This window comes from Amblyomma maculatum, chromosome 6 (assembly GCF_055883805.1).
Source record: "Amblyomma maculatum isolate TAMU_Amacu chromosome 6, ASM5588380v1, whole genome shotgun sequence".
Taxonomy (NCBI): Eukaryota; Metazoa; Arthropoda; class Arachnida; order Ixodida; family Ixodidae; genus Amblyomma; species Amblyomma maculatum.
Window position 1 is genome coordinate 4805857 of NC_139349.1, and position 18493 is coordinate 4824349.

The window sequence follows — 18493 nt, forward strand, 5'->3', positions numbered from 1 at the left end:
ACATACTCTAGACGTCCGGTAATTTTTTCACGCCCATTCATCGATTTATTTGTTTGTGCTTTTTTTTGCTCGTCAGCTTCATTTTGCTAGAATTTCCCCTGTTCGCCAGTTAGAGCGCGCCCATGTTTTGTGATATGCTTTGAGTATTGTCCGTGCATTATTTAAGGGTAAAATAAAAGTGAGATAGCTATGTTTCCTCATCGCCTTGGCTTTATGGTTGGGTGATATGCTTTCATTCCAGCGCATCGCAATTCAGTAACCTTCTTGTGACTATGTTGTGATGAAAAAATATTCACACAGATTAATGAGATCTACCCGACATATGTGCGATATCGTCACTTTTCTCCACAATGCTCCACAATTTCGTTATCGCCTAGGTAAAGTTATGAAAGAGACATTGATGCTCGTGTATGAATCATTTCCGGCGCGGTGGCATTTTTTTTTTTCGGAGGTCTTGTAGGCGTCTACATTTTTTTTTTTAGAATAAGGTTTTGGGCACAAGCCGGTTACGTAGCATTATCGTCAAGCTCAGCTCGAAGAACCGCGAAGAAGCGGGAAGCTACACTCCCATCTCTCCTAATTCAATAATTACCCAAACAGAAGCTGAGAACCATCATTCATTCATTCATTCATTCATTCATTCATTCATTCATTCATTCATTCATTCATTCATTCATTCATTCATTCATTCATTCATTCATTCATTCTCAGAGAAATAGACACTCGCATTTCACTTCTCAGCAGCGCATGATTTTGATTTTTTCCGATGCGGGGAAGTATGAATGGAGCTGCACGAATTGGCAGCTTCTTTCAACTGGATCATGTCATATGATGTCATGACGCCGCACAAGCCGCCTGCCACTCAGTCACAAGTCTGACGACATCCACTGCCAGAAGAATACACTTGATTTTTCTAGGGTGTGAGGCTTCAGATGATCGACGCCGACGACGTCAATTGCCAGTTTTGTTTCGAAGTGGGCGTACTCACTAATGCCTTCGTGTAAGAATGTCGCTGGTTTCAAAATATGCAGGTTACGAAGTTTTCGTCTTGCCCGCTAGTTGCTTCTCAGTTACTGCTCTTTAGTAAAAGCCTCCATAGTTATGCTACTCTATCCTTTTCTCGTTCTACGTGCAGCCGCGGCGAAGTGTTATCTTTCCATGGTAGGCAGCTTCTTCTTTCCTTCTACGCGCTTTGTGCTTATGAAACTGAGCTCACGCGAAGCCGACCTGATACGACTGTGGCACATCGTGACAAAGAGGGCTCTACGAACTGTGGCCTGTGCTACATTACATCGCGTAACACTGGTTTTTTATACTCGAGCTCTTGTCTGCATGTGTAGCCTGCTTTACGCATGCGCATTTGTTGCTGATATACGCTGCTAGCTGAATAGCACAGTTTGTCGGTATGCTTTATATTTGCATTTGTATGGTTCATATAAAAAGGCGCGCATATATGTGACCCGTCCTATTGAACGCTGTATTACGAACAGTGCGGCTCCGTCAATGATTTATAGGCGATTGCAGTCTTCTGCTACACAGTCTATTTGCGCAAATATTTACAATAAGAACTATGCTTTGTATGCTGAACCTGTTTCTTTAAAAGTGTTGTTGGTTTGCTGCCATCTTGTGCTCTTTTTATTTCGGCCAGATATGCTGGGTTGCCAACGGTACGCGAACAGAAAGACTCAAGTACATTTGAATGACAAAGGTGGCCGAACGTTGGAAAGCCACTCTTAAAAGCACGGCCCCGTAAATAAAGCAGGGTGATCCAGAAAAGGACCGCTTCATAATATGCGTCAATAGAAAAGTGAAGGAGATGTTATTCAACGTTCTGAAATTACAATAAATAAACTGAGAAAATAAATTGTGTTTGAAGTTAATACGCACTCTTTATAATAATATGTTAGTTGATGTTTACCTTACTTAAAGCGAGGCACGCTATCAGAAATCTTTGTTCTGAAAACGAAAGTTTGATGCCAATCCTGCAAGTGGCGCCACTGAGACACTTCTTTGTGCATCAACTCGGAATGGGAATGCTATAGAGCACGGACGATTCAGCCACAAAAGCAATACCCAAAAATCACCAAAAAGGGTTTTCTGCCAGAGCCGCAGTGTGGCTTTGTGTCCTCTCCCTGGAAGAAGTACATTCTTTAGTATTATTTCTTTTGTCAAATATTTTCGTTTTGTTGTTATCATGGTTTTCTTGTTGCTGCCCTGTTCTCTCGGCCTTCGTACTTGGGAGAGTTTTTTTTCGGTCACATCCCAAGGGCGCAGTGCTCTTCCTGGTACACATTCCTCGCCACAGTTATTGTCCAAGTTCGGACTATCCCCAGTGGGTTTGCGTCCTGGATTCCGATGCTAGTGGTGCTACCCTGTATGAGCTCTGAGAAACTTAAGGGTGTTTGAGCAAAGCACCACCATTGATCAAAGAAATGTTATAACAATTGGGAACTTGGGCGGCCGAGCTTCGACTGGGCACAGGGGCTGTGTTTACGCTCATACTCGTAAGCTTCACAGACGAAAAGTGATTTTGGTTCTGTTATTTTTGCTCTTCTGAAAATTGTATGCTTTTAAGGCGAAAACCTTTATTGGTTCATACTCGCGGCGACAACCCTGTTCGTCGGGCAACTACATGGAGGAAGGAAAAAACTGGGGAGAGGCCCCATGTATCCCAGATGCATTGCAAAAAACGCGCCGGAGGTCACGTGCTTTTTTTTAGCCTAGATATGGGGCAAATAGCAACAGCGTCTGCGTTGCTATGGGGCAGCGTGGCTGTCGGCGCCGGCGTCGCGTCGGCGTCGGATCGCGCGGAGAAGCGCTCAGACGGGGAAGGGCACAAAGAGGAGTGCGAGGGGAAAGCTGCCCCATGTGTGGCGTCACAGCATTTCCCGGTCTCGGGACGGCGTCGCGAAAAGTGACGTCACGGTCTCTCCTCGGGTTTTTCCTTCCTCCATGGGCCACGAGAACTGCCACACTTCTTCGCGAGATTCCGCGGGATACCACGAGATTGTGACGTCATCACCTGGTGAGGTCATAGGCCAGTGTACCGTGTGGAAGATAGTTAAAAATATCTGCACCGGGAATCTAGCCTCCATCACTTGGATCCCCAGCCGAGCGCTTTAATCAGCAGCTCCACGCCCGGGATCGTGAAGTGGACATCATATTTCTTTTCCTTGTCTAGCGTGAGGATGATACTAGAGATCACAAAGACGCTACAAATAATGATAATGACATTAACGACATTAACGACATTAGCCGTGATAATTACTGTGCATTATTTGAAAATGATAATGAGAGCAAACGCGATGCACCGTATGCAACAACAACGCTTAATCGTTTGCATTTCTGCAGTGTAGATTCCACAGTGCTCTAATAATTGTTCCTGCAATTGCCATTTCTCTCTTTGTAGACTCGTCCCTCTTTCTGCGTAAAATGAAGCCTGTTACATGGAACGTTCACTGCATTTAACTCATCTTCTTCTATAAATCTTTTTGCAGTACCGAGAGTGTGCTTGATTACATTTTAAAGAATCTGCGAGCCTTTAAGTGGTGAAGAGGAGAAGTGCATTTTCGGATCTTTAATGCGCGAATCAAGGCTAGGTGCTTTTTTTATTGAAAATGGGCATCTACTAATAAATAGGGGAAAGTACAACAAATTATAGGCGTCCATTTATTTTTCTTTTATGAAACGTATGTAAAACCAATATACACAAAACATGATCCACGACGGCACCCAGAACATCGAACACAATTCCCAGCATATATTCAGCAGACCAAGCAAGAAGGGAGAAGGACGGCTTACTGACGCGTGACCGTCCTTTAACGCTACAGCGTTAAGCGCTCCATTCTCCAGAACATTGGCATCCGACTTCTTGGCGCCGGCATCGTCGCCATCATTGTTGTGAACGAAATATTGCGGCCAGAACCTAACAGGTCCTGTTTGCAGGTGATGCGCCTGTACACTGACTGATCATTTTATGAGACATCAAGAGACCACAAGACATGGCTTTTGCGGCAGGTCCTGCCAAGTGCCGCTTTGCCTTTGAAATTGAAGGAAAGGCACCTGAGCGAGTCTTTTAGACCTCTCGGAAGACTTCCAGCAGAGTTCACGTAGGTGATAGTAAAAGACAGATCTGAGCCATAACAACGGCCATCCTGATCTATATTTAGTGGCAGACCCAGGCTTGCGATAGAAGTTTCAGGGGTGCGTTGTAGAGGAGTATACGGAGATGCCAGTCCTGAAGTAGCTGATGCCAGAAAGTAACGATAAGAAATCACGGTTTAGACGACAGGTAATTCTTGATGAATGGGCATGGCCTGCAGAATTAGGCCACACGCGACGCCAGGTTATTTAGGAGATGAGATAGCGTGCGGTGATAAAGGCCTACCCGGCTCAGAATCCGTGACAGGTGCTTGCAGCAGGTTATTTGAAAATAAGTTGGAGTATAAATGACATAACCACACACGTTGCATACTGGCGGGCGGGCGAATGTAGCCCGACAGCACACTGACTGCCTATAAAATGCCTATAAAATGGTAACTTACGTCTTTATGACAATAATATCAAGGGAGAAGTACTCAGGAGTACGCTATAAACAATCAGCGGTTAAAAGAGTAGCAAGCCAAATGAACACGAATGAAAAACCGCATAAGCAGCCGGAAAAAGAGAGTCACTAACGCTGTCTCTTCATCTCCATCAACGGCGGGCTTAAGTGTCCGCCAAAATTTACAAGTAAATAACGAAAGCTTCAGCACTTCGAATTCCTTGTAGTTCCTATAAAAAAGAATAGAGTGGACCATGTTCATCCTCATCCTGATTACTGCTTTTGCAGTGTGCCCTCATGTGTCCTGGTCCTAATATTGCGTCAATAGCCACCCTTTACTTCATTCGCCGAACATTTATATCTCGACCGCTTTGACCAATGTCACAAATTCCGCATCATAACCGAATTCTCACCCCATTATTCCTGAAGGTCGTATACTAGGCACTACAAATTTCAATGGGGAGGGCAGTTTTTGAGCGGTGGCATTAGCAACACATTTTCTAAGTTTGCAGGGTTTATCCACCAGAGTAGCTATTACTATAGGACGTTGCCTTCCTCCGCCTCCTTTTCAGACGTTTGTTTCAGCTGCTGAACGTAGCGCAGTGCCAGCATCTAGCCACTCTTGTGCATGTTCTCAGACAACGTTCGTTCACCAGTGTTAGTACGTTGCTTACTTCTGTGCCGTCGGCGTTCGGCGCATCTGCTCCGGTTCGCATTGGCATAAGTTTCCACGTAGAAAAGTGGGAAGATAAATTCTCCTTTCCACTATACTTCAATTGGCCGACAAGGAATTAAAGGATAATAGAAGAGGGATAGAGCGGAGTGTTGCCTAGGGGTTTGCGCATCCGCCATGGCTGCAGCAAATGTTTGGCCAGAAACACGAAGTTGAAGAAGTGTTGGCACAAGCATTCACTTGCCCGGCGCCCGCATTCCTTACGTGTGCGCTCTTCAATGAGGCTTCGCAAACACTGCGGTGCGCTTTCGGCGGGCATAATCAGTTTCAAATGCCTGGCCTTCAAAGGTGGATCGTGACACCGCATCATGCGGACTGCAAATTCATAGTCAATATAAATTTACAGTCCGCATGATGCGGTGTCCAGTATGCCCAACAATGACTTGTGGCTACAACTGATTAGAAATTACTAAAATGGCTATTAATGTGTACAAATGACAGACATCACTACTAATGATTTGTCTAACGACAACTTTGAACGACTACAATCGAATTAAAGTTAGTAACATGACCAGTATATCTAACTACGACTTGTAACGACTACAATTGACTGTAAATGACTTAAAAGGCTTATCAATGAGTAGTAATGAGTAAAATGACCGCTGATGACTACTACTACTGCTACTAGGATTTCGTCATTCACCTCATAAGAGCGATGTTTACAAGCCGAAGGCCATTTTCCTCTGGCGATCATTACCTCTTATGATTGGAATCTTGATTTGGCCACCTTCAGGCCTCGCTGCCCGTCGAAGTCCGCAACATTTTGGCAGAGGATCCCTACGACCAACTGAAAGCAGCCATTTTCGTACGCACTCCAACCGCAGGCGGTCGTAGAGCTCCCTTCTGCGCCAGAGCTCGACGAACGGAATCTATCGCAAGTAATTTGGCACATGCAGCGCCTGCTTGGTGACCGCGCATCCACTATTGACACCCAGAGTCATGACGTACTGCTCAGCAGGTTTCATCTGCGATTTAGCGTTGGCGCAGAGCTTTCAACATGACTATGCGGACGGCACAGAAACGTGCCGAGGAATCACTAATGACGACGAGTGGTTCCCCGGACAATCAAAGTTGCCCCATCCACATTACCGACTCTACCAGCGGACTCCGATTTTGGCTTCTCTGCTGTGTGGAGGTCAGTGTAATCCCTGTCAACGCTGTGTACCGTACTGTACGCCACTGTGTCATCTCCAGACCGTGAACAGTTCGCGAATTCTAGTTTACAGGAAGCGACCACTCCTCCTCAACCTTGGTAACGCCAGTCCTTTCGTTGGATTTTCTGAGTTCAAGATGTTAACTACACCACCCCTGGAGCAAACTTCCCCTGCCATTGCTCCCTTCTGGTAGACATGGAGCGGAAAATCTCTGCGATTCAACCACTGGCCTCTCCGTGACTGGCCTGCTCTCCCAGTTCTGCTCATTGGGCTTTGCCATTCGCATTACTGTCTCTTCACTTTACGGAAAACTGCTAAGAGAGTTTCTGTCTTTGAGAGCCACTCCTCACTGGAGAAAACCTGTCAAGCACGGCATTGTGTGCCGCATCATTACTAGTGGTCCAAGAGCATGCCACAGCTCGCCGCCTCGCTTCTGATTAGCTCCCTTTGCCGTGAAAATTTCGAGCACATGATGAATATCGGCATCGTTCGCCCATACTCCAGCTGTTGGGCACATGGTCTCAAATAAATCAGGCGACTTGCACCCCTGCGGGGACTACCGCGCCCTCAACTTCTCTACTCATCCTAACCGTTACCCCTTGCCAAACAAACGTCCAAAACTTTACCAGCAATCTGCGTGGTAGCATAACATTTTTGAAGCTTGACCTTCACAAAAGCGTACCATCAGACTACGGTTACTCTTGACGACGTACAGAGCCATTATCACCAATTTCGGCTTTTGCGAATTCACGAGAATACTGTTTGGCCTGCGAAATACAGTGCAACCTTTTAGGCGTTTCGCTGACATCGTTCTTCGCGGTTCGTAGTTTGTGTCCGCGTACATCATGTATTTGTCGCCAGTTCTCTCGCCGAGCACCTTCGTCATCTTCGTCTCGCCATCCAAACATTTTGCTCACCACGGACTCATTCTTAACTCCGACAAATGGGTATTTGGTGTCCCGTCCTTGAGATTAATCGGGCATCTGGAAGACGCCAACGGTAGCCAAATGCTTCCAGACAAGTTTCATCTCGAAGACGCCTAACGGTAGCCAACCACTTCCAGACAAGTCTAATGTAATCGCGCATATGCCCCGCTCGGACTCACTACGTCAGCTCTGGCGTTTCCTTGGCCTCACCAACTACTACAGGAGTTTTATTCCTGGAAAGTTTACTCGGCCACCCAAACCACAAGCACTCGCTCTCACGGGAACGGGTGCGGCCTGTTCACTCAAGGACCGCCTCGCCTCTCCCACCCTTCTCATTCATCCGGCGCACGATAGACCCACGAGCTTCACGGTCGATGCTTCAGGTTCAGCCGTTTGGGACGCCCGTTAGCAATTTTCTGACGGCGAATGGTGTTCGCTTGGGCTTTTATCTTAAGACGCTCTCATCATCAGAATAGCAGTACAATGCTTTCGGCCGCGAGCTGCTCGCGGCGTACCTTGTCGTAAAACACCGGAAGGTCGAAATTGTTTGATCATCACGGATCACAAACCACTCATGAGCGTTTCCTGGTCATCCAAGACCATCGCCACTCATCCCGAGAAATTCCCCATTTTTCTTTCCTGAAGGAACTTTGTACCGACATCCGGCATATCGCGGATGCCCATAATATTTCCGCTGAGACTCTTAGCCGTGTTTCTGCCTGACCAGCTCCTTCCGGATCTTGCTCGTTATCAGCAGCAGGATGAAGAAAGTCAAGCACTCTTTTCATCACGTTCATCATCCTTGCACCTACGCTCTCTACATTGTTCTGGCGTTGATTCTGGCGTCGACATTATTTGGCACGTAAACCCTGTCAGTGCACTCACACCCCCTTATATTACTGTACCTTTACGCCACATCCTTTTCAACGACCTTCACCGCCTTTCGCATTCTGATATCCATGCCTCTCCGCACCTCGTTGCGGAGCGTTTTGTTTGCCCTGGCCTTAACGCTGCCGATCGCAATTGAACTCGATTGCGGTTTGTCTGCCAATAGTGCAGATTCAGCCTCGCACTACTACCTCTCTGGGAAATTACAAGCTGGCGCACTCTCGTTTTTCAGTTCATATAGACGTGGTTGGACCATTGCCATCATCGCATGATTACCGTGATATAATCACCACAATTGATCGTTTCACGCGCTTGCTCGACGCAACTCCTATACCGGGCATCACCGCTGAAACGGTTGCCTTCGTTCTCGTTTCTACGTTGATCGCCAGCATAGGCCATCACCGAGGCGTTCGATGGTCTCCATCGACTACGGCCGCTCGAGCACAAGTTGGATTCGGCGTATTTTGGATATTCGACGAACGGATGCGGAGGATATCAATTCTTATAAGGTGGGCCTTCCTCGTCTCGTTACGATTTTTGGGACTGTGATGTGTTCGACGAGCCACGAGCTAAGCCTGAGATTAGGCCTAGCGGTGAAAAGCCACCGGCGGCGGAAGCTCCGCTCGGAGACTGCCTTAACCATGAGAGAGACCGTGCAAGGTACGGAGGTAGATCCAGAAGAATTGAACGTGCTGGGACAATAGTACGTTAGTAAGAAGAAAGGGAAAGTGGCTGCCCTAGTGAACGACGAGGCACGCAATATGTAACGCCAGCGGGCCGCCGAGAAGCTCGCAGGCAGGAAGATGGCGGCAAAGTCGATTGAAAGGCAATTTGCCCGTATTCCGGACGGCGCCGAGGAAATATTCATGAGACCGCGCGGCGGTATCGTACGTCTGATGAAATACGGAAGTGCGTATTTGGCTTACGAATAATTAGGGCGGCTGGCGTGAGCCCAGACGCGGCCGGGGAAGATGTCATCTCATTGAATGTGAAGCAACATTCCATTCTTGTCGCCACCGTAAGCGCGGATAGGAAGAGAAAGTACGCTGACTTGAAGCTCCTCGCGTTTGAAGGGGAAAAAATCGAACTGACTACGTACATCGCTATGCCAGAAGATCGCGGGAAAGGCGTCATACATGAAGTCCCTTTGTCCTTCTCGGACGAAGATATTTTGAAAAGGCTGCAAGTCTACGGGAATCCTCCGGTCATGGGGGTGCGAAGACTTGGAAGAAACTCGAGGACAGTTTTAATACTGTTTGAAGACAAAGAGGTGCCGCGGTGGGTGAGACTCACGCCCGTGGCGCAACGCTGCGTTCTCTACCGGAAGAAGTTTGAAGTTTGCAACGCCTGCGGCAGGCCCGGACACCGCGGAGACGTCTGCCCGGACCCCGAAAATGTGAAATGCCGTGGCTGTGGCATGGAAAAACCACCACAAGACCATTTCTGTGAGTGCAAGTGTCAACTGTGCGTTAAAGGACAGCCGCTTGGTGACAAAAAAATGTCGAGAACTCTACCGCGTTCCATACGAGGTGAAGAAGAGGAAATCGGAACGCAAGGTCAACATGCAACAGCAGCAGCAACAGCAAGTCGAAGCGATCGTCGAGCAAATTCACTGAGGTCGTTCCAAGGTCAAGCGTGGAAACGAGGACTTTCGCGCCAGAAACGACTCCTTCCCGAGGCTGGAGGAGACTACCGAAGGGCGACAGCTGCGCCGCCGGTCGAGTTCCCGCTCCAGGGGGCGTTCTGACTCAAGACGCAGCTGGAGATCGAGTTCCAGGGACCCGGAGAACCCGTGGACTAAGAAGCAGAGCCTGAGCAGGAACCGTAAAAATGTAAGCTTTGAGAGTGGGGCTTCCCAGGCAAATGCTAAGAAGGACGAGGAGATCAATAAATTAAGGAAAGAAGTTGGGGAGCTTAAAGATATCATTAATAAGCTCACTCAAGGGAGCAGGAGGACACCGCAGGGCGATGAGGGGCCTCCCAGAAGCTCTGAGGAGCATAAAGGGGCTAAATTTCAGTATTTATGCGGATGACATCAATCTCTGGCTTAACCAGGGTAGTGATGCGAGCATTGAGGAGCGCCTGCAGGCGGCGGCGGACACTGTCGTAGACTACGCTGCCAGTAGGGGTCTATCATGCTCGCCGCAAAGATCATAATTATTCGTCTATAACCCAAAGTTACTCCGATGCAAGCGTAGCTGGGAATTTGACATTAATGTAGAAGAAAAACCAGTTCCAAAGGTAGATCAAATCAAAATCTTAGGACTATTCATTCAGGAAATTGGATATAATGATGTAGCAATCAGAAAGCTGGAGGAATTCGCCACACAAGCCATTGGAATATTTAGAAGAATCGCATTGAAAGGACGAGGCCTGAAGGAAAGAAGCTTGCTTAAACTCATCCAAGCTTACGTAATAAGTCGCGTGAGCTATGCCACGCCGTTCTTAAATATCAGGTCGGAGGAGAAGATGTTAGACTCTCTCATTCGACGGTACATAAAGAGGGCCCTGGACTTACCAATTACCACATCCACAGAGAAGCTCCTTTCTATGGGAGTGCACAATAGCTGGGAAGGAAAAGCGGAGGCTGTCAGAGTTTCGCAGCTAGAAAGATTAAGTCGAACGACCACGGGCAGAACTATACTGGAAATGGGCTTGCAGACAGATAGGGGACTACGAGAAAACTCAAGTATCCCACAGGACTGCCGAGAAAATCTAATCATTCCCCCCCTCCCTCGTAATATGCATCCCATATTCAACACAGAGAGGAGGGAGAAGAGAGCAGAAGCACTAATCAGACGCTTCGATACGATGGACAGCAAGTCGGTTGCGTACGTGGATGCGGCAAGTGGCAAAACGGGGGCGGCGGTCGCCTCGGTGGTTGACGGCCGAGGTGCCCTGGTATCAGCCGCCACCACTAGAAGCCGCAACGCCGCAACGGCTGAAGAAGTTGCAATAGCGCTCGCTTGCGTCGAAACGCAAGTCCGTTTCATAATCAGCGCCAGCAAAACGGCTATTTGGAGTTTTGGAAAGGGTAGGGTCTCGCCGGAAGCGGCAAGGATTCTGGTATAATTAGCGCGAATACGAAGACAAAGGATAAAAGAAAGCCACAGTACAAGCGCTTGTACAGTGGCTTTCTTTTATCTTGTCCTTTGTCTTCGAGTTCGCGCTGTCTATATTAATAATGAATAAGTACCAACTCGCCCAACAAAGTATCTTGGTAAGGATTCTGGCCAGTAGACGACTAAACAGGAAAATTCACCTAATTTGGACCCCTGCACACACGTCCGTTCCTGGTAACGAAGCGGCCCACGAGTTAGCCCGAGCTCTCTACTTCCGGATAACTGTGGAGCCGCCCGATTGCCGGAACATGGACGAGCGTCTGCAAAATTATACGGAAATTCTACAAAATTACAGGTTGAGCAGGAGACTGGTGCCACCACCGGATAAAAGTCTAAACAATAGGAAGGCAGTCGCATGGCGGCGCCTGCAAGCTGGGAACTTTGTAAACCCGGTCTGGGCATATTATGTCCAAATGGACGATAGGAGAAACGATAAATGCAAGCACTGTGGGGAGAGAGGGACCCTCGACCATATAATCTGGGAATGTACTAGCTCCCCAGGGGCTAAAACAAATATAAATTGTAGAGAAGCCTGGGAAGCCCTGCTGTGGAACGAGGTCCCTGCTCCACAGCTACAAGCCATCTGCCTGGCGGAAGAAGCCGCGAAGAGCCAAGACCTCTTTGCCTGCTTCTGATCGCGGAGGTCTCTGCTCCCGTCCCTTAGGCCTGCGTGCCGGGGGCGGGAATTGGGGGCCTCCTTATCTGGTGGAAAAATAAGATAAGATAAGATACTTGTAAAGAAGACGAAGAAGAAACGACGCTGTGGCATCGCCATCACCATCGCTGGTCTCCGGCACCCATCTCTCTCGCGCTGAAGCTGTGCCCCGCGGCTGGTATTCCGATCCTGCTGTGCCCGAATTACTGCCAGCGCTAGACGATCCAATCGACTATTAAATCCACGTTTCACTTGGTGGAGGTCAAGCTGAGGTTCTCTGTACCCATCTCGCCCTGGAGCTTCGCAGCAGAACGTTGACTACCCCAATGACGGAGCCTACTTCGTCGCAGCTACATCCGCCAGTCACCTGCACAGGTGCCCTTCGTCAACGGGACCCCGCTACCTTCAGTGGAAGAAGCGATGACGACGTCGACGATTGGCTGTCCACTTACGAACGGGTCAGCCGTCACAATAACTGGGGCGACAATCGTAAGCTCAATAATGTTATCTTTTACTTGAGCGACGTCGCTAATCTGTGGTTTCGAAACCAAGAGTCGGACTTTACCACCTGGGCACATTTCAAGACCAAATTTTCTGATGTCTTTGGCCGCCCCACCGTCCGAAAACTCCGCGCGGAACAGCGTCTTCGATCGCGACTACAGCTGCCCGGTGAAACGTTCACCAGTTACATTGAGGACATTGTTGATTTGTGTCGCCGCGTTGATCCGACCATGACCGAGGCCGTTAAAATACGTCATGTCCTCGCAGGAGTTGATGACGGCGCTTTCAACATGCTCGTCGCCAAAGGCCCCACTACGGTCAAGGAAATCTACGACCTCTGTCAAAGCTACAACGAACTCCGCAAGGAGCGTGTTTTGATTCGCCAGTCTCAAGCATCACTTGCTGAACTAGCCGCGGAGAGGGAGTCATCTAGCCTCTCTGAAGACATCAAGGCTTTTGTACGTCAGGAGGTCGCGCGACAACTGTCTCTGCAGCCATATATTAAGGAGTCGACATCAACTGGCCTTGTTCCGGAGCTTCGCCGCGCAATCCAGCAACATGTATCTGAAGTCGTCCCTAATTCTTCTCCTCAATCAGCTCCTGTCGCACCCTCAATGCCGTTCCTCACGCCCACAATTTCATCGCTCGGCGTTGCGCCACTGAGCTACGCTCCAGCATTTGCGCCGGCTCCTCCTCAGGTATTGCGTCGCACGTATGCCGAAGTTACTTCAAGTCCACCTCCTGAGCCAACATATGCCTATGCTTCGCCCCCTGTCCGTTCGGCACCAACAGCTTTTGCTCTCTCCTTGCGCCAGACACCATCTCCATGGCACACTTCAGACAACAGGCCTATTTGCTACCACTGCGGCATCCCTGGACACACTACACGCTACTGCCGGCGCCGAATAAATATGGCCTTTGCTGCACGGCCTGCGCGACATTATTTGGCCCCCCAGTTCCCCGTTCCATCGGGTCCTCCAACAGCATCCCCCGATCCTCCGGACTTCCTGCCTCGTCGTTCGCCATCACCACGTCGCCGCTCCTTTTCGCCAATGCGCCGACGACCCGCTACTCAGCCGGAAACCTAACCGCCGCAGTTCGCGAGGCACGAACTGCGTATTCGACAGAATTTCAAAGTCCTCGTCTTAATCCCGCGAATGTTACTGCTGTCATCGTGGAAGGTGTTTATACTCTTGCGCTCGTCGACACCAGTGCCGCTGTATCAGTTATCAGCCAAAAACTCTGCCGCTCCCTCCAAGAAGTGACTACGCCCCACGAGGGACTATCGCTTCGTACCGCATCCGCTCACAGTATACAGCCGACAGCTGTCTGCACTGCTCGCGTCGTCATTTTTGCATCCTTGTACATCATCGAATTCGTCGTTCTCCCCACATGTTCTCATGACGTCATTCTCGACTGGGATTTCCTGTCCCATCATCATGCTATCATTGACTGCGCCAATCCTCAAGTAGAGCTCATTGAACCAAGTCTGATGCCCTGCTCCACGAGTCGTGTCCTCGTTTTGCAGCCAAACTCCTCGTAGCTCATGACACAACCATCCCACCCGTTAGCGCTGTTCTGGTTCCCCTCACTGCCCCTTTTACCACCGCCGCGACAGTCCCATTTGTGCCCTCTAACGTTGTCGGTCGCCGCCGCCACTTACCGCTGCCGTTTGCCGTCCTTGACATGAACAACGGCGCTTGCACACTTCTGGTAGCCAATCCTCTTGCGTCTCCCTTTATGTTGATCGAAGGGGAGTGCCTCGGCCGCATCGAGCCCGTGGACCTTCTGTTCGCCTTTGATGATGTGTCGTTCCCTGTTTGCCAAGTTGACGCCTTGACTCCAACTCGTGTGGCTTCAGATCCGCTACAGCGGGACCTTTTTGAGCATTCTGTGGACAGCGCTCTAGAGCCGCGCCACAGCGAGCAACTTCTTGACCTTCTACACCAATTCCGCTCCTCCTTCGACATCCCGCAATCTTCCTTGGGCCGCACGACGACTGTTTCTCACCTCATTGACACTGGCGCTCACCCACCTCTCCATCAGCGGCCGTATCGGGTGTCCCCGACTGAGCGCCGTGTTATTGCCCAACAAGTCGATGACATGCTGCAACGCGGAGTAATTAGAGAATCCAGTAGCCCGTGGTCGTCTCCTGTGGTCCTAGTCAAGAAGAAGGATGGCTCCATACAATTTTGTGTTGATTATCGCCGCCTCAACAAAATTACTCGTCGTGATGTGTATCCCCTCCCACGAATCGACGACGCCCTAGACTGCTTGCAAGGCGCAGAATTCTTTTCCTCACTTGATTTGCGCTCTGGATATTGGCAGGTGCCCCTGGCAGAGGAGCATCGCGCTGAGACCGCCTTTATTACTCCAGACGGACTATACGAATTTAATGTTATGCCGTTCGGACTGTAACGCCCCAGCCACATTTGAAAGAATGATGGACACTGTACTGCGTGGCCTGAAATGGAACATCTGTTTATGCTACCTCGATGATATCGTCGTCTTTACAACCGATTTCCCGACCCATCTGACTCGACTTCGCCAGGTCTTCATCTGCCTAACCCGCGCCGGTCTTCAACTGAACCTCAAAACGTGCCGCTTCGGTGCCCGCTAGCTCACAATACTCGGACATGTTGTGTGCAAAATGGAGTACTGCCTGATCCTGATAAGCTCCGCGCCGTTGCTGACTTTCCGAAACCGACCACTTTGAAACAACTGCGAAGCTTCGTGGGCCTCTGCTCGTACTTTCGTTGTTTTGTTCGCAATTTCGCAACCATCATAGCCCCCCTTACACAGCTCTTGAAAGGCACCCCTAACCTCTCCTCTTGGTCGCCAGCCTGCGATGATGCATTCGCGACACTGCGCAATGTTCTGACGTCACCGCCAATCCTTCGCCATTACGACCCTACTGCACCTACAGAACTTCACACCGATGCCAGTGGTGTCGGCCTCGGCGCCGTCCTCGCCCAGCGCAAGCCTGGCTTCTCCGAATACGTTGTCGCCTACGCAAGTCGTGCTCTTACCAAAGCCGAGTCCAACTACTCCGTTACCGAAAAGGAGTGCTTAGCAATCGGGTGGACTATAACGAAGTTCCGCCCTTACTTATATGGCCACTCCTTCAAGGTAGTTACAGATCATCACGCTCTCTGCTGGCTCGCGTCTCTCAAAGATCCGTCTGGCCGTCTCGGGCGCTGGGCCCTCAGGCTTCAGGAATACGACATCCGTGTAGTGTACCGCTCTGGCCGCAAGCACTCTGACGCCGATGCTCTTTCTCGGTCACCGGTGCGTTCGCCTAACTCATCATCCCCTTCTCAAGCCTCCTTGTCAGCACTCACCATTGAGGATATGCCTTTCGAGCAACGACAAGATCCTTGGGTTTCTAACCTGCTAGATGTCCTTGGCACTACTTCTGCGGCTATGCATCCTCGGGCACTCCGCCGACAGGCCTCCCATTTTACCATTCGGGACGGCCTGCTCTACCGAAAGAACTGCAACTCGGACGGCAGAAAATGGCTTCTTGTCATTCCGCGCCACCTCCGCTCCGAGGTTTGTGCCCACCATCACACTGACCCGCAAAGCGCTCATGCCGGCGTCCTGAAAACCTATGATCGAATTCGTCAGAGGTATTACTGGCGGGGAATGTACAATTTCGTACGTCGTTACATTCGCTCTTGTACCGCCTGTCAACAACGCAAGATTTCTCGCCACCCCGCTGGTCCTCTCCAGCCTTTACCGTGTCCAGCTCGCCCGTTTGATCGCGTGGGAATCGACCTCTATGGTCCGCTACCATGCAGTGCCGCCGGTAATCGATGGGTCATCGCCGCCGTCGACCACCTGACCCGTTATGCGGAGACTGCTGCACTTCCCGCGGCGACAGCCCGAGAGGTAGCCCATTTTCTTCTGCACCACTTCATTCTTCGACAAGGCGCCCCGCGCGAGCTACTCAGGGATAGAGGTCGTGTCTTTCTTTCCGAAGTAGTCCAAGAGCTCCTGTCCTCTTGCAAATCGATACATCGGGCTACAACCGCGTACCACCCGCAAACCAACGGCCTCACGGAGCGTTTCAACCGTACGCTTGGGGACATGCTCGCAATGTATGTTAAATCTGAATCTGGGAGCTCCAACTGGGACCAGGTACTGCCATTCGTAACATTCGCGTACAACACTGCCACCCAAGCAACAACTGGTTTTCCGCCCTTCTTTCTCTTATACGGCCGTGAACCATCTTGCACTCTGGACACAATTTTGCCATACCACCCAGATGCCTCTGAGTACAGTGCTTTGTCCGATATTGTACAGAAGGCTGAGGAATGCCGTCAGCTAGCTCGCACGTTTACCTCCAGCACTCAAGGCTATCGCAAAGATCAGCATGATAGCGATACCCCTACTCCGACGTTCCTGGCCGACAGCTTCGTTTGGCTATGTGTTCCTGCCACCAGCAAACTAGAAACGAAATACCACGGACCTTATCGTGGCTTGGAACGCACATCCCCTGTTAACTACGTCATCGAGCCAGTCACCCCTTCTTCCGTCCACCGCCGCCGCGGCAGTGAGGTTGTCCCTGTTAGCCGCCTCAAGCCGTATTACAACCCTCTGGTTGTCTCTTCTCCATGAGTCGCCAGGATGGCGACTTCTTCACGCGGGGGAAATGTAAAGAAAACGAAGAAGAAACAACGCTGTGGCATCGCCGTCACCATCGCTGGTCTCCGGCGCCCATCTCTCTCGCGCTGAAGCTGTGCCCTGCGGCTGGTATTCTGATCCTGCTGTGCCCGGATTACTGCCAGCGCTAGACGTTCCAATCGGCTATTAAATCCACATTTCATACTGTTTATTTTCATGTTTTTCGAAAACATGGGGAGATCAAAGAAAAAGCTGCTGAACAGCAGCTTGACAAGCTTTCGCCCCCCCCCCGTTTTTCACACAGACAGCAGCAGAGCCCACAAAAGACGTGTCCATACAGATAATCCACACAGAAACCATACAGTGATAAATCTATACAGAATTAACCTTAACCTCCATGAAACCCACAAAAATCAAATTGTTATCATCATCATCATCAGGCCATAAGCGACGGAGGCCGCTAATTCGAGTCCACACATTTCGCTTGTTTGACTTAGCTTCTCAGCATCACAAACTAAAATCTGCAGCTTACCATATGCAAGCCAACGGTTTGATCGAGAGGCTTCACCGTCAACTGATATGGCCTCCCGGAGAGCTGAGCTTTACCAGTCGTCCTTTCAGAATTCGTCCGCCCGGCAAGGAAGACCTCGAATGTGCTTCTCGTCTCGTCTATGGCACATCGTTGAGTCTACCAGCCCATTTCGTATGCCCCCTGCCAAGAGCCTCGTCTGTCCCAGAATTCCTTACGTTAAACAGCCAACTGCCCTTCTGCGCGGTGTTTCAGCCCTTCCGACACGCATTCGCCAGTGCAAGTCGACCGTTGTCTTCCGCGATTTGAAAGACAGCACCTACGGTCTCTTAGGCGTGGACGTTGGCCGCCGCCAACTTCAAGAGCCCTATACGGGATCCCATCGCGTCGTTCGGCGGAGCTTCAAAACATAAATGCTGCACTGCAAGGGTCGCAACACAATTGTGTCCCTCGATCGTCTAAACCGTGCACATCTTTAAAAAAGCCACGCTACAATCATCAGCCTCCTTTTCAATTCTTATTCCGTTTTTTTTTCTTTCAGCACCGTCGCGCATTTAGGAAGAAGTGAGGGAGCAGACGCGCAGCGGCTGTAGTTATTCAGTTTGCCTGCTGCTTTTGTGGAAGCAACATTTTCAATCGACATTTGGCTGTAACATAAGATATTTGTCTTTGTATTCGGCGCCACCGCTATAGGGCCATATAAACGCATGCCCTGAAGAGTCGCTTCATCAGTGTTTCGGCAGGAGTGTAGTCAAACACGCTGGATCTCTCCCTGCAAACAAGACATGAGAGAAAGGTGTATCCTGATTTAGGATG